This window comes from Triturus cristatus, chromosome 6 (genome assembly GCF_964204655.1).
Source record: "Triturus cristatus chromosome 6, aTriCri1.1, whole genome shotgun sequence".
Lineage (NCBI taxonomy): Eukaryota > Metazoa > Chordata > Amphibia > Caudata > Salamandridae > Triturus > Triturus cristatus.
In genome coordinates this window covers 1,562,935,391-1,562,950,823 of record NC_140589.1, presented here as the reverse complement: position 1 = coordinate 1,562,950,823, position 15,433 = coordinate 1,562,935,391, and the positions used below count along the sequence as shown (strand labels likewise).

General features: G+C 44.3%; 1 protein-coding gene across 1 annotated transcript in view; it reads left to right on the top strand.

Moving 5' to 3' along the window:
• APLF (aprataxin and PNKP like factor) overlaps positions 1-15,433 on the top strand; it is a 702,995-nt gene that overhangs the window by 500,863 nt on the left and 186,699 nt on the right. The window lies entirely within an intron of this gene.

The window sequence follows — 15,433 nt, the reverse complement described above, 5'->3', positions numbered from 1 at the left end:
AAATGTGAAAACACGACATGGTGTGTGCCATGCCCACAGGCACTGCATGCATTTTATGTAAGTGACCCCTACAGCAGGCCTTAAAGCACTAAGGCAGGGTGCATTATATTACATGTGAGGCTATTCTGCCTGAGCAGATATGCCCATGTGCTGCCTAGTTTATTTGCTAGATAGTGAACATGGAAGTCACCTTAACTACATGTACTGGGCACTGCCCATTACAAGTTCCCCAGCTACATGATGACTACACTGAAACCTTTGGTGTTTGGTATTAAAAACCTTGTCTTAATAAATCCATACTGATGCCAGTAGTGGATTTATTAAATCATGCACCCTTAGGGCACTTTAGCTGTGCCCCCTGAAAACCTACCAGCCTTAGTGTGCTGGCTGACTGGTATGCCACTTCAGATGTGTTTCTGACCCACTGGAGGTGAGAGCCCATGCACTTAGAGGTCAGAAACAATGCTTGCTCTGGCAGAGGTTTGTTTACCCCTCCTCCAGCAGGATGGCTAGTGAATCTGCATCTGAGGCCAGAGGCTTCAAAGCCTCTGCTGCCTCTGATATGGCACCCCTGCCATGAGCCCATCTGGTACCAGGACAGGCGGTAAATTAGATATGCAAAAAGGCGTGTTGCACCACCAGGCTAGTCACATCCTTAAGGTGGGTTGCCTGATGTGCTCCATGAAAGAAGGGTTGCACCATTTTGATTTTGGTGGAATTAAGAACTCTCGGACAGGTTCATTCCCACTCCCCACAGGAAGTGGTCATATAGTGGGGTATAGTGATCCAAGGGTGAGTAGCCCATTGGCTACTACCCTTCACTCCCCTCAACGTCCCTAAATTCAGTATTTAGGTGCCGCCCTGACACCAGGAAGTCAGATTTACCTGAGAAAAGAAGAAGGGCCAAGAAGAGCCGAAGAAATGAGGAATGCTGACCACTGGTGGATTTAGGCACCAACCCTGCCTGCCTACCTGCTTGTGTCTCTACCGTCATAACAATCTGACCCATCCTCCAGCAGAATGTCCTCCAAAGGCCTCAGAGGGCCTCCAGAACTTCTCCTGACCGTCAGCATCTCCCTTGAAGTAGAGGAGCCACTTCCTTGCAACCTGCAAGCACCGACCGCAGCATCCAGTTCCAAATTTTGCTGACTATTGGGTCCACCGATACAGCAGCCACCCACCAATACCAGAGGTACTGGACCCTTTGAAGCAACCAAGGCTTATTTGAAGTCCAATCCAACCTCCACTGTCGCAAACACCGACCAGATAATGAAGAATTTCAGCACCACAGAAGCCAGCAGTGAGAGTTGCCCACCTGTGCAGTTTTGTCTCCCTCTTCAAGTCTGACTGAGAACCATGAGTGCCTTTGACGCACAACCAACACCCTCTGCACACGAGCTACCCAGCCTGGGTCCATGATAAGCAACTGTGCCCCCTGCTTTCTGGGCTCTCATGAACTGAGTCCCCTGTTGGGAGCTCCTGGCCTTGTCCCCCTCCGCAGCCTGTTTCTAGGTGCCCCTCACCCTCTCTTTGCCTACAGTGTACCGCTCAAGGCTACCAGCCTGTCCAGCACCTCTCCACCTGTTTCTTTCTCCATAAGGAAGCATTACCGCATAAAAACGCATTTGTGTGATATTTTTACATACCAGTAAAATAGTGATACATACCCTAAGTTCTTGGTGTTGAAAAAAAAATGAACCGTTATTTTTCTAAATTGGTCTTGAGGGTATGTCTTATTTATTGACTCTGTTCAGCAAATGCTTAACACTACTATCTGGTAACTTAAACTGCTATTCTACTGCTATTCTAATGTTGAATTTCACTTTCCTTGACTTACCCCAAAACGTTCTAAAACATGTTTTATCGCATGAGGAATTTGCACTTTCTCTTCTCATGCAGAAAGGATGGTGGACGTGGCAACAATAGAAGCTTGTTAGTGTAACCTTCAAACAGTCTCATTAGCACAACTTTGCAATTGTCAACCCTTATGTTTCAATAGCTACATGCCAGAGTTAACTCTAGTGGAGAATTCCGTTAACTTCCTTTGTTAGAAAGTTTTTCACTTATCAAACCTTAAACAAATTGTCCTTCACTTTGCATTGGCTACAGAAAATGTCAATACTTTTTGTGCTTCCTTCAAAGGAAGTACATAATAGGAGTTTCCTTCACTCCTATTTCTAAATTGTGAATTCCACTTTGTCATAACGTTAGTTTTTTTCAATTGTGACAATGTCACAGCCCAAACCTTTCAGAGTTTTCATTAATAATGCCAAGAAAGTAGCATTACCACTCACTTGTTTACAGATTTCAAATGTATCCAAGAAACTTCGATTGACTCTCAATTTTAACTCTGGTTTCCTCTCTCTCGTGTCTCAAATCATGAACCATCTGCTATTACAATATTCAAACACAAGGAGATGATGGACGGAGTGCTGAAACTTTTTAAACATTCGCCCCCAGTCACAGATCTGGGTTGAATTCATCATCTTTCTTTAGCTCACTTCGCCACCCCAGTTCAGACACAGCTATATGCAAATCAGTCTTGATCCTGTGCCTCATGGGAACAGTCCAGCCCGAACTTCCAAGCCATGTCTTCCCTGGACCGCAAAATAAGCATCCTGCAACCGGTTTTGGGGTAACACCCCTCATCAGCCAGGCTAGCTTGAATCCAGTGGCAAAGTGAGCAAGGGACCCACGTCTGGGCATACCCTGCAAACGTAGGGCAAACAAAGCAAACACAAGTAGATGATCAACAGAGTGCTGAAACTTTTCAAACTCTCACCCACAGTCACAGATCTGGGTTGAATCCATCATCATTCTTTAGCTCACTTCGCCACACCAGTTCAGACACAGCTATATGCAAATCAGTCTTGACCATGTGCCTCATGGGAACAGTCCAGCCCGAACTGCCAAGCCATGTCTTCCCTGGACCATACAATATACACAGCATTTCATCCAATGAACAAACAAATTCCAAAGCTAAGTGTCCATAAAACTTCTGCCAGACTTTCTAGACTCAGAGGGCCAGATTACGACCATTCACTTTATCGAGTTGTAAATTACGCCGAATTGCGACTCGCAATTTGCGACTTGCTAAACTGAATGTAAAAGAGTGTCTCAGACACTGTTTGGAAGTCCCAATGGGATCCCAAATTGCATGCCTCATCAATATTCATGAGGCAAGCGCAATTTGCGACCCCATCGGGAATGGCTAGCACTCACAGGGATGGTGGCCTGCTGGGGTCATCAGACCACCATGTCTGTGACTGCTTTTTAAATAAAGCAGTTTTTTTTTTTAATGCAGACTGTTTTTCTTAAAGAAAAACGGGATGCATTTAAAAAACAAAAATTAAACCTTACAGTTTCACTTTTTAAGGGCAGGCAGTGGTCCTTGGGACCACTGCCTGCTCTTAAAATATATTTTCGCACACACTCACAAAGGGGAAGGGGTCCGCTGGGGACCCCTTCCCGTTTGTGAGTGGTTTACCACCTACTTGAAGTAGGTGGTAAACTGCAAGTGTTTTACATGGCATTGACTCTCGCTATTAGAAAAGGACGCCCCTTCCCAATAGCGAGAGTCCCAAATGCAATTTTGCGAGTCAGTGACTCGCAAAATTGCTTTTGTACATGTTTGGATTCCTTTTTTTGCGTTTGCAAACAGGCCGATCTCCCATTTGCGACCCCAAAAAAGGGTCGTACATCTGGCCCAGGAAGTTTGCCACTCCAGTGTCTGTTTTTAAGCTACTTCTTTTCAGGACCCAAAGGACTGCAAAAAGATTTCCGATAAAGAGCCCTCTCACGGCGCCCATGGGGGACTGCAGCGCCTCCCCCACGAGGAGCATCGCCCGATGATGAAGCATGACTCCTGCATGGGTGTGAGGGCACTTTGTCCAAAAGGAGGGATTCCCCCACCTTTTTCCTGTATAATTTCCAACCTACTCTGTGAGACTGATTCCCACAGACCTGGCAAGCGACTGAATCAGGTCAGCCTTCTCTCTTCGTAGGAACTGTTACCCTCTAGTGATTACTGCATTTACTTTGGGAGCACGATAACTGGACGTCCCTCCTCTCTAAGCTCCCTGTCCCTCCCTCTTTTGTGATTGGTGCGCTATAATGCTGGTACCCCTGAAGCCCTGGTCTGCCTGGGGCAATAATGACCATTATTTCTTGCATCTTATGAAACCCATGAAGGCTTGTAGCTATTTACGCACATAACTGCCTGGTGTCATAGATGTTAATTATAAGAAGATGGCATCGATGCTCATTACTGCTGGGGGGCCATTTGAGGTTCAGTATTGCATAGGACAATAGAAGCACATTAATGCTAGGGGCTACTGATGGTCATTAATACTTGAGCCATTAAAACTCATTACATCTTGGGACCACTGATATTCATTAATAATTCATCAATAACTGGGTTCCTTGAGGTTAATTGTTTCTTGGGAAAGGGATGATTCTTGTTGCTTTGGGTTACTGATACTCATGAATGCTATTGGTATTCATTATTGCCAGGGGTAATTTACTATGAGCCCTGCAGGGTTGTGAGGTACCAGCAAGAAAAGCTTTCATACCATTGGTCAAGGCCTTGAGGGAGTTTTTGCTGGTCAAATAGCTTTGCCTTGGCCAAGGCAGGGGTTGATACATGCACTGTAATAGCATGCTTAGACTGTTATCAACTATATTACCCATGACACTGCCTTCTCATGACAGTGTCCCTAGCTACACTGCCCCTCTTAACCTAACACCGTATCTTCGACCTCAATCCCACCACCACATTTTTTCTGTTGTGCCACTATATTTTAACATTTTCCTATTCTAGAAAATGTAGATATTAATTAAAAAATCCAGGAAATACATTGGGGAAGAAAGTTTTGCTAAGATTGACGGGGACAATAGTGTCTACAATACATAACTTAAAACGGCAATAAATCACTAGTAACATAATTTAACTACCGCTCTCCACTATACATTCTTTATATATCTTGCTCATTGTTTCGCACAAACAACAATACATCAAGTATGATATCACCAAAGATACCATTACATTTATGGAATTAATGTGTAAGTGGGAAAAGTTGGGAAACATCTCCATACACTAACAAATCTAAAAATTGTACACAGGTGCATATAAATAATGTTATGGCATAGGATGACTTGTGATCACCATACAAGCAATCAGAACATCAAAAGGGAGGAATTAGAGGAAAAGCAGAGAGGACTCATCCTCCAAAACGTTTTAGCAAGTAAACACAAGGAGTCATTCTTGGGTAATGGGGATGTAGTGTCAACCTTTAGTGAAAAAGAAAAGAATGTTTTTCTTCTCAATAACCCTCGCCCACCAGGGTTACACTTTGGTGGCATGCTTCATCATAGGGTTCTTCCCTAACCTTCTACGGAAAGGGATGTGCTGTGACCGACTGATAGTCAGGAGCACTAATAATGTTTTTGCCTATCCACCTATACTGATTGCATCAATATGGAGTGCGGTTTTGTTTCTATACAAAGACTAAGTTAAAAATATCTGACTAGTGGGATAAAGATTTTTTATTGGATCCCCTAGTCGATATGGCTAAAAAATGGGAATGGTGAGAGACTCCTGGGATAATTGTCCCTTAGTTTCTCTGGTCTACTAGTTTCAAGCCCTACCCCAAGGCTTTTCATCAGGACCTACGGGGGGGTTGTCCCCTATTACCACTCCTTTAGTCGTCAAATCTTTCTTCACGTGAAAGTAGAGATAGATAAAATGAAAATAAATACACACAGCACCTATTTGATCTGTTCTTATGTAATATGACCTAATTAGACCTGGCTTCTCCAGCGGGTTTACCCCCAGACTTTTTTTTACGTTTTTGCCTCCTGTTTTGGACCCGGTTTTTGTTGGTTTTATGGCTCTGGGCACTTTAGCACAGCTGATCAGTCCTAAAGTGCATATGCTCTCCCTGTAATTTGTATTTATGGATTGGTGAGTCTATGATTGGCATATTTGATTTACTGGTAAGTCTGTATTACAGTGCACTGTGTGTGTCCAGGGCCTGTAAAACAAATGCTGCTAGTAGGCCTGCAGCACTGATTGTGCCACCCACATGAGCAGCCTGTAACTGCCATTGCAGTGTTTGTGCGCAGTTTCGCACTGCCATGTTGACCTGGCAAGTGCAGCCATTTGCCAGGCCATAATCTTCCCTTTTATTATACGTGAATCACCCCTTAGGTATGCCCAAGGTAGGCCCATGGGCAGGGTGCAGTGTATGTGAAAGGTAGGACATGTATACTGAGGTTTGTGACATGTCCTGATAGTAAAATACAGTGTATTTTGTTTTTCACTATTGAAAGGCTATCTGTCCCATAGGATAGAATGGGAGTTTATTTATAGCATCTTATAAATATAACTTCCCAGATCATTTCTGAAATTCAAGAGGAACCTTTGCTGAGGAGAAGAGCCGGAGAAACTGAACTAGAAGTTTTGCCCCTTTGCTGTGTGCTGTCTGGGGGTTGGTCTGCAGTAGCTGTTTCTGCCAAGAAAAGGACAAGGACTTTGCTGTGTGCTGTGTCCCCTGCTTGAGGAAGATCTCCAAGGGCTTGAAGTAGAGCTTGCATCCTGTTTTGAAGATCAGGGATACAAAGACTTCACTCCCAGCTCACCTGAACTTCCTTGCTTGGAGTTCTGACCTGCCAAGAGGTGCCTGTTGCTGTTCTGGACCTCTGGAGGTTGTTCCTGCTGTTGGGAGCTGGAACAGTAACTCAGCGATGAGAAGCGCAATGCATCTGCACCCGTTACTGACGCATCGCCGAAGAAACCGATGCAGCGCCTGCCCGGTGCGGAAGAAATCGCTGCGCGCCGCATGGAGTGCACTGATCTACAAAGTCTGAGATCAATGCACCGATTCCGACGCAGCCCCTGCTGTGCAGCTGCAAGAACCAATGCATCATGGAAACCCAGCTGGAGAAACCAATGCAGCGCTGTTGCTGCCACCGCATCGAGAACCGACGCATCCCCGATCCTCACAGATCACACCAGGACACCAAGTCTACATCAACGCTGGGGCCGCAGTAAGAAACCAACGCATCACCTCTCCTGTCTGGCAGTTAGGAGCCAATGCATCACCTCCCCTGGAGTAATGAACCGACGTATCACCTTCCCTGCGTGACAGGAACAGACGCATCACCTTCCCTGCGTCTGTTTTTGTTTATGATTTTGACACATCAAAGGTGCTTTGTGTTGAAAGTGTTGCATCTATAGTTTGCTATGGACAGAGCTGTTTCTACCTTTTAAAAGTCATTTTTAGGTCTCGGCCTGGCGAAAAGCAGCACATGCGCTACTCTGCCATGCAGAGGACCTTTTGGAATCGATACGATTCCAGCGTGCACGCGGGGAGACAAACAAGACAAAAGATGTGCACGCGGGGATTGGATGCTTTACTGGCGGCGTGACAGTCTGGGGACTTTCTTTTTTGCCGCCAGTAAAGCCAGTCCCCGCGTGCACATCTTCTGTCCGCCCTGTAAAGAGCCCGTGCTTGTTTTACAAGGATTGGCAAGGAGCAAAGACTTCCTATCTGTTCACCATCTTTGACTGAAAGTGCCACATTACACTGGTTTGTCCAACAAAAACTGTACTTGTGTGGGATGTTTCTGATGACAAGGAGCTGATCTAGATCTTTCTTTTTTAAATTTCCAAATCAACAAATGCTAATTGAGGAAAGTGAAAGTTTTGTTTGCTGGTGCTATGTATTGTGCCCCGGCTCGCAGCTACTGCTTTTCCAACACGCAAATTGTGCACATTGTGGAAAGATGCATCCGCTGTTTGTCATCTGCTCAAATATTTACATCCTGTCTTTGGCACCGAGCAGCTGAAAGAACTGTGTTCACAGTGAAATCGAACAATACAAAAAGTTATGTATAAATAGATGCATGAAGGCCCATTCCTGCCACATCAATGCTCGCACCAAGCTTAAAATGCGACACAATGAAAATACATAAATACGTTTGTTTAGAAATAGGTATCCGATTTTTTTGTAATGAGATGTGGATAACGTTTGCAAAATTACACTTATTTTGTGAAATACATTCCAGTGATCCTGCAAATATCTCTGCAAGAGTATAACTCCCCAAGAAAAGTCACAGGAGCTACCGCGTTGACTAGAAAATGTCTCTCTGCATGACGTGTTCTAATTAAACCAATCTCCTGCAGGTTATAAAACACGCAAACGTTTGGATTAAGAAAAATAATGAAAACTTGCACTTTTGAGGCTAGTCCTTCAATGTTTATGGTATGTTTACTACTCACTCTCTACTACTCACTCTCTACTACTCACTTCTACTCACTCTACTACTCTCTACTACTCTACTCTCTACTCACTCTCTACTACTCTACTCTCTACTCTCTGCTACTCACACTCTACTACTCACTCTCTACTACTCACTCTCTACTACTCTACTACTCAATCTCTACTACTCACTCTCTACTACTCTCTACTACTCTTGTCTACTCATTCTCTACTACTCACTATACTACTCTCTACCCTTCTCTCTCTACACACTCTCTACTACTCACTCTCTACTACTCACTCTACTACTGTCTATTACTCTCTACTACTCACTCTACTACTCTCTACTACTCACTCTCTACTACTCACTCTCTACGACTCACTCTCTACTCTCTACCTCTCTCTCTACTACTCTCTACCTCTACACCTCTACCTCTCTCTACCTCTCTTGCGTAGAGAGGTAGAGAGAGGTACTCTCTACCTCTCTCTACCTCCCTTCGCGCACACATATGCACATATATATATATGCATATATATGCATATGCATTTATATATATGTATGTGTATATATATACATACATATATAAACATATATATACATCTGCATATCTATATAAATACAAATATAAATGCATGCATACATATACATATATGCATACATATGCATGTTATGTACATGAAAGTTTGAAAAACACTAATAAAAGCAAAGCTAAAAAGCCACCTAATTACAAACAGAATTGCTTTAACTTGAACGAGGGCGAGACCTATTGCATTTTCAATGCTTGTTTGAATACTGTATTGTGGATTTTGGTCCTTTTGGTCTTGTTTGGTTTATATAAAGATTACTTATTTTTCTAAACTGGTGTGGTGTCCATTTGTAGTGTTTTCACTGTATTACTGTATGTGTGCACAAATGCTTTACACACTGCCTCTGAGAAAAGCCTGTCTGCTCGTGCCAAGTTACCAAGGGAGTGAGCAGGGGTTATTTTAGAAGTGTATCCCCCTTATCCTGACTAGGAAGAAGGGTACTTACTTGGACTACTGTGCAAACCATTGCCAACTAGAGACTTCCATTTCTAACAGGCCTCATGAGTCCAAACGTGGGTGGAGGGACGCCTGTAGTCTGGAGCCACAGGCAAACGGTTGATCGCCCAACAAGGAAGTAGCCTTGAGGAAAGTGTGACTACAGGCGTCCCTCCTCCCCCATTTGGACTCATGAGGCCTAATTAGGGCATTTTACATAAGACATAAGAACAGGCAAAATAGGTGCTGTATATATTTGTTTTCATTTTATCTATCGCTACTTTTACTTGAAGAAAGATTTGATGACTAAAGGGGTAACAGGGAGCAACCCCCTTAGGTCCTGATGAAAAGCCTCGGGTTAGGGCTTCAAACTAGTCGACCAGAGTAACTAAGGGACATTTATCCCAGGAGTCTCTCACACCCCAATTTCTTAACCATATCAACTAGGAGATCCACTAAAAAATATTTTTCCTACTAGCCAGATATTTTTAACTTGGTCTTTGTATAGAAACAAACCTCCACTCCAAAATTGATGCAATCATTATAGGTGTATAGGCAAAAACACTATTGGTGCTCCCACGTATCCGTCGGTCGCAGCATACCCTTTCCTGTAGCAGGTTAGAGAAGAACCCTATGTTGAAGCATGCCACTGAGTGGTAACCCTGGTGGGTGAGAGTTATGTAAAAGAAAAACATTCTTTTCTTTTTCACTATGAGGTTGACACTACATTCCCATCACCACACAAGCAAACCTACAGATCATGTCCTCACTGTCACACTCTTAGTAAATGACAACATGTACACAAATAATGATATTGCTTCCAAGTGTGGATTTTCGTGTGATGCTGCCTTCCCACAGGAGGCAAACTAGAGACATTGTTCCTCTTCTGTTCTTTGTGGGTCTGATGTAACGGTGTCTGCCATTCAAGGCAAATTAATGCATACCATATACAAGAAGGGGCTTTAGATGGTTAGTCAGTAGAACTGGCTAAGAGAGAGGCATGCAGAAATCGCAGCTTAAAAGTGGTGTATTGATATTGTGATGTACTTGTGGGTTCTCATTAGAGTGACTGCCACTGGTAAAAACGGAAGTGTAGTGATGCAGAGAACATGTTCTCATTTCCAAGCAGGGCTCTCTGTGTGTTACACCCTTCCTCGCGTTAGTTCATTATTTCTCGGACGCAATTGCCAGCAATTACAATAAGAGGCTGGACATTGCTATATACACGGTAAACAAATGTAAAGCAAAAACCTCTGCAGCCGCTTCCATTCTCGCTGCTGGGAGGCGAAAAACATGTTATCCATGTGGAAGTAAGAATGTGGAATTAAAACATCACAAACGTCAAAACTAGGTTTATCACCGTAAAGGAAACCAAAGGAATGCTTGTAGCATATACCAGCTGAGTTCATCTGTCCATCGGAGAACGCAGCCAGGCAGTGAAATGCTCACACGCTCATCCACGCACTGACTCGGGTTCTTATTGTTTTTTGCAGCCTGCATTTCATAGTTCACGCGGGAGAGCTATATGAAGCCATCATCACCCTCAAAATGGTTTAAGTAGCATATCTTTCTCAGGAGATTTGCAGATGTGGTTTACGTTTTATGTTATTGTTTAGGTGTAGAAGTTATAAACAAAAAGTTTTATCCAAGATCAAGGCGCAAACGATCACATCTGTGAAACGAGATGCAAACTCATCAAATAGGTCCTAAAACTTTGAGGCTGGATGTTTTCCTCTTAAAGTGGTTGGTTGGTATGTGATGTGGAATGTGAGAGGCCGTAAACTGGGTGATTTTATGGAATCTGAACATTGGACGCTAATAGAAAATGTGCGGTTGTAGGTTTACATTTTTTTCAAAGGAATGATGTTTTATATATATAGAGAGAGAATATGTTTAGATTAACTTGGTGTTTTGGTAATGTTCTACGGATGTATTAATTGTACTTACTTTTCTGCGAGATATCGTTCTTTTCATTGTTAGGACGTACATCTAATCCAAGGCTATAGAAAGCATCTTCTGGAGTTAATAGTGCAGAATGATGTATGATAATAACCGACAGGGATGCACTGCGCCTATGCTTAGCCCAGATGGATATGTCATTTTGCCCGACGTTGAGCTGACCGAGATGGCCTAATTTGTATGCAGTTGGATGCTTCTGTGTTTTAGCGTCTGCAGTTTCATGAGCCCTTTCTAAGCTACTGCCACATTTGTGTTTGGAACTTGAATAGATGAAATGTGCGGAAGACCACAAAATAATGTGATTATTGGGAGTTTTGCCCTCAGCTGCAGACAGGACAATGAGATGTGAAAGAAATGTCCTTTGTATTTACCTTTTTTGTTCAAAAGATGTGACAGTCGCAATATTGTGCCAAAATCACGAGTCCTTTAAGTACATTACATATCATACATCACCACCTTATCATTTGTTGTAATCTGTACATGTTTCCGCACTGCATCATTCAGTATTGGCTTTTGTCTGCCTAGTAGGTCATGCTGTACATTGTTTCAACATGCAAATGCCCTTCTTGAAAGTGTTTACTGAGGTAAAGCAACCGAAGATGAATCCTTTTCTTATTCCCTCTTCTGTCTGGACTTTGGCCCACTGCCAGTGATTGGAAACTGTGGTATTGAACCTGGTGGATACAGGGTTGGGTAAGACTGACTTGGAATTCTCACATGTGGCCTGCTGTCGCCACAGAGATTTCTGCAGTAGCTCGATTAGTCCAAGTGCTATGGCACCGCCTTCATGGGGAGTGTCAGCATGATGGGCACTCAACCACTATTATGCATTAATTTAATCCGAATCATAAGACAGAAACCAAACCGTTCACAAAACAGCTTGTTTAATGAACCAAGGCCTCAAGTACCTTAGCCTTAACATCTTATCAAGGGCTTGTCTGTGGATTGGCAGAGACACTTACTCTGCAAAACCCTCTAAAAAGCTTGCAATTGATTCCATGCCATGGTCACGAGTAATGCAGCAGGTACTATTCACAGTTATTGAGAGGGCCTTGCATAATAAGCGTATCCTCTGTTTCAAAGGTGAAGACCTGCAATCATACAATATAGGTAATGAAGAATACATTACCCCTGCTACTTTGGCTATATGATCTAACTGCCAGTATTCATTGTAAGGGAGAATCAACCAGCGGATGGTCGGATGCAACCGAACTTGGTGACTAGTGTGCTTGTGCTGAGCCCTGTACCGGCTCTTTTTCTGGCCCTCTCTCATCTGGCTCTGTTGAGCAGCAGAAACTCCTCCAGAACTAGGATTTGATATGGGGAAAGATGGCAAGGATAATGTCTCAATCTGAAGTATATTTGTGAGCCATTCTGGGCACTTAAATATTTTTGTATTGTTTTTGACTGAAGATGTAATCAAGATGATCACTCTGTAATTAATTGACCAGCTCAACACCTTTCTGCAGGGCTAGGAGGAACCATATGAAGCAGCCACAATGGTGGACTGTTATTGAAATGCTAGAGTCCCAGTCCCAGTACAAGTGAGTACCGGGACTGCGTTGGCGTGACAGTAACAAGCATGGGGACAGAGAGGAAGTACCTGGCCAAAGAGATCTGGAGACCTGAGTTACAATGCTCTGTAGCTTCCAAGTTTTAACATAATTTTGCGGAGTATGATGTTCTAAATCGGCTTTGTAGGAAGCTGCCTCTGTATATATAGTGGACCAAAATGAGGTACACTGTGTAAAGTGTCCAAGCAAACCCCAACTGCCTCTTACAGAGGCACAAATGAAACCCCAAACGCTCTCTTTTATGGTAGTGTGGGTGAGCAGTTGGGCATATCAGAGGGTAGTGCTACACGTTTATTGCACACACAAAGGCAGTAAGTGAGACACACACTCAATAAAGAAATCCAACAACAATTTATAAAAAGAACACATACTTTTATTAGAATTTAGATACCAAGATCATTGGAATCAGGTAAGTACTTTCCGAATTATGAGTTTTTACAGTTTCCAAAAGTTGACAGTGCAATTTTTGGGAGTGGTAATGTTATCCTATGGGGGAAAATATGTACTGCATTCGGGCACTAAACAGTGACTTAAGAGACTGCTTTTCTTGTCTTAAGGTGAGCATGGGGCAAGGTCCGAGGCCACACCAACAGGTCACCTTGGGAGGCTCTGGAGCGTCCAGTTGCAGAGGTGTGTTACGGCATCGTCTGTCCCATTCACTTTAATGGGGAATGGTCCGGTAATGAAGAGACTGCAAACTGAGACTGGGGTGGGCGGGAGGGGTGCAGTCCGGTGGGAACCCACGGGAAGGCTTGACTCTTGAGATACTTGGGCATGTAGGGACACCGTTGGTCCACTTCTCCTCTGGCTGTGGGGCTCGGGTGCAGTGCTGGAGTCACTCACAGTTGGAGGGAGCCTGCAGAAAGCGGCTGCAGACGGCGACTGGATGTCCAGTCTGTCCAGACCAAAGGATGGGCTTGGCTTTTGTGGGTCTCAAGAAGGGGCTTTCAGGTATCGGGTGGCGATAGTCGGGGATTCACTCTTTGTTTTTGGTTTCTGAAGAAGGAGGAAAGCAGGAGAAATTAGCCACTTTCGTTGTGAATCTCACTATCCCTGAAGTCCTTCGACATGCAGGTCGGTTTTCCTCTGCGTTGGTGTCCTGTCTGGACACAACAAGCCTTAGTTGCTGCAAGGGTCTCCAGTTACCCAGGAATTGGTGCTTTGTGGCTCCTTTCAGTCCTGGTATCCCCACACTTGGAGATAGGATGGATCTGACCTGTAGGAGCACAGTGACCTCTTCCTGGGTAGTGCAGCGTTGGTAGTCCCAGTAGGCGGCAGGAGGGTAAACTGGACCTTGCTTCTTTGGTTCTTGCGGCTGCTGGAAAGTAGCTACTCTAGTCCAAGGGTGTTTCTTTGGCAATTGGCGAGGCACTGGCAACCCTCTGGGTTTCTTGGAGTCTGCCCAGCAGCACGGCAAGTTGGTTGCTCCACAATGGTCAGCTGCAGCAAACAGGCTGACAGGGTTGGTGCCAAGTCAGTTTTGCACCTCAGTTCCCGGGTCAGCAGTCTTCTTTGTCCACTCCTTCTTTCATGTCCATCGAAATCTGAAGTCCTTGTCTTAGGGGGTACCCTAAATACTCAATTTAGGATCGTTAATGGACGTGAGTGGTAGCAGCCAATGGGTAACTTACCCCTGGGGTCACTACACCCCCTAGATGGCCACTTCCTCTGGGGAGTGGGCAGCACCCTGTCACAGAATTCCTAATTCCACCACACACAAGATGGTGGAATTTCTAACTTTGTATTCACTTGAGGCTGCTCACCCTAGAGGTGTGTCCAGCCTGGCAGGGCAATACGCCTCCTGCATAGCTAATTTGCCTGCCTGTCCTGGTGCCTGATGGGCCCAGGGCAGGGGGTGGAATTTACCCTGTCTGGAGAAGCTTTGGGTTGCATATCATAGGCACTAGATGCCTTTGAAGCCTCCTGCCTTGATATGCAGATCAGTGGCCATCCTGCTTGGGGGAGGTGCTAACACCTGCTGCCAGAGCAGGCATTGTTTCTGTCCTCTGAGAGTGGGGATCTCCCCTCCTCTGGCGTCAGAAAACCATCTGTGGTGGCAGGCTGGAGTGGACCAGTCAGACAGCACACCCGAGGACTAGTTTGGTACAGGGGGTACCTCTAAGGTACCCTTTGGGTGCATGTATTAATAAATCCATTACTGGATTCAGTATTGGTTTAATAATATGAGGTATTTGATACCAAACACCATAAGTTCCAGTGAAGACATTATGTAGCTGGATACCTCTTTTTGACCATTGCCCAGTACATACCTTAAGATGGCTTACTTGCTTACTTGTTATATCTAGTAATAGAACTATACATCACAGGCATATCAATTCCTGCAGATATGTCCTCACATAAAATATAATGCACCCTAACTTAGTGCTCAAAGGCCTGTCGTAGGGGTGACTTACACATATTAGATGCAGTGATTTTAGCATGACACACAGGAGTGTGTCATGTCATCTTTCCACTCATGGTCTTCACCATGTCACGCAGCCTGTAATGGCAGTCTGTGTGGAATTTGTATGTGGGTCCCTTCGGGTGGCATATGATGCTGCAGCCCTTAGAGACCCTCTGGGGTGCAAACATCCTTAGCCAATTGTGGCACAATTA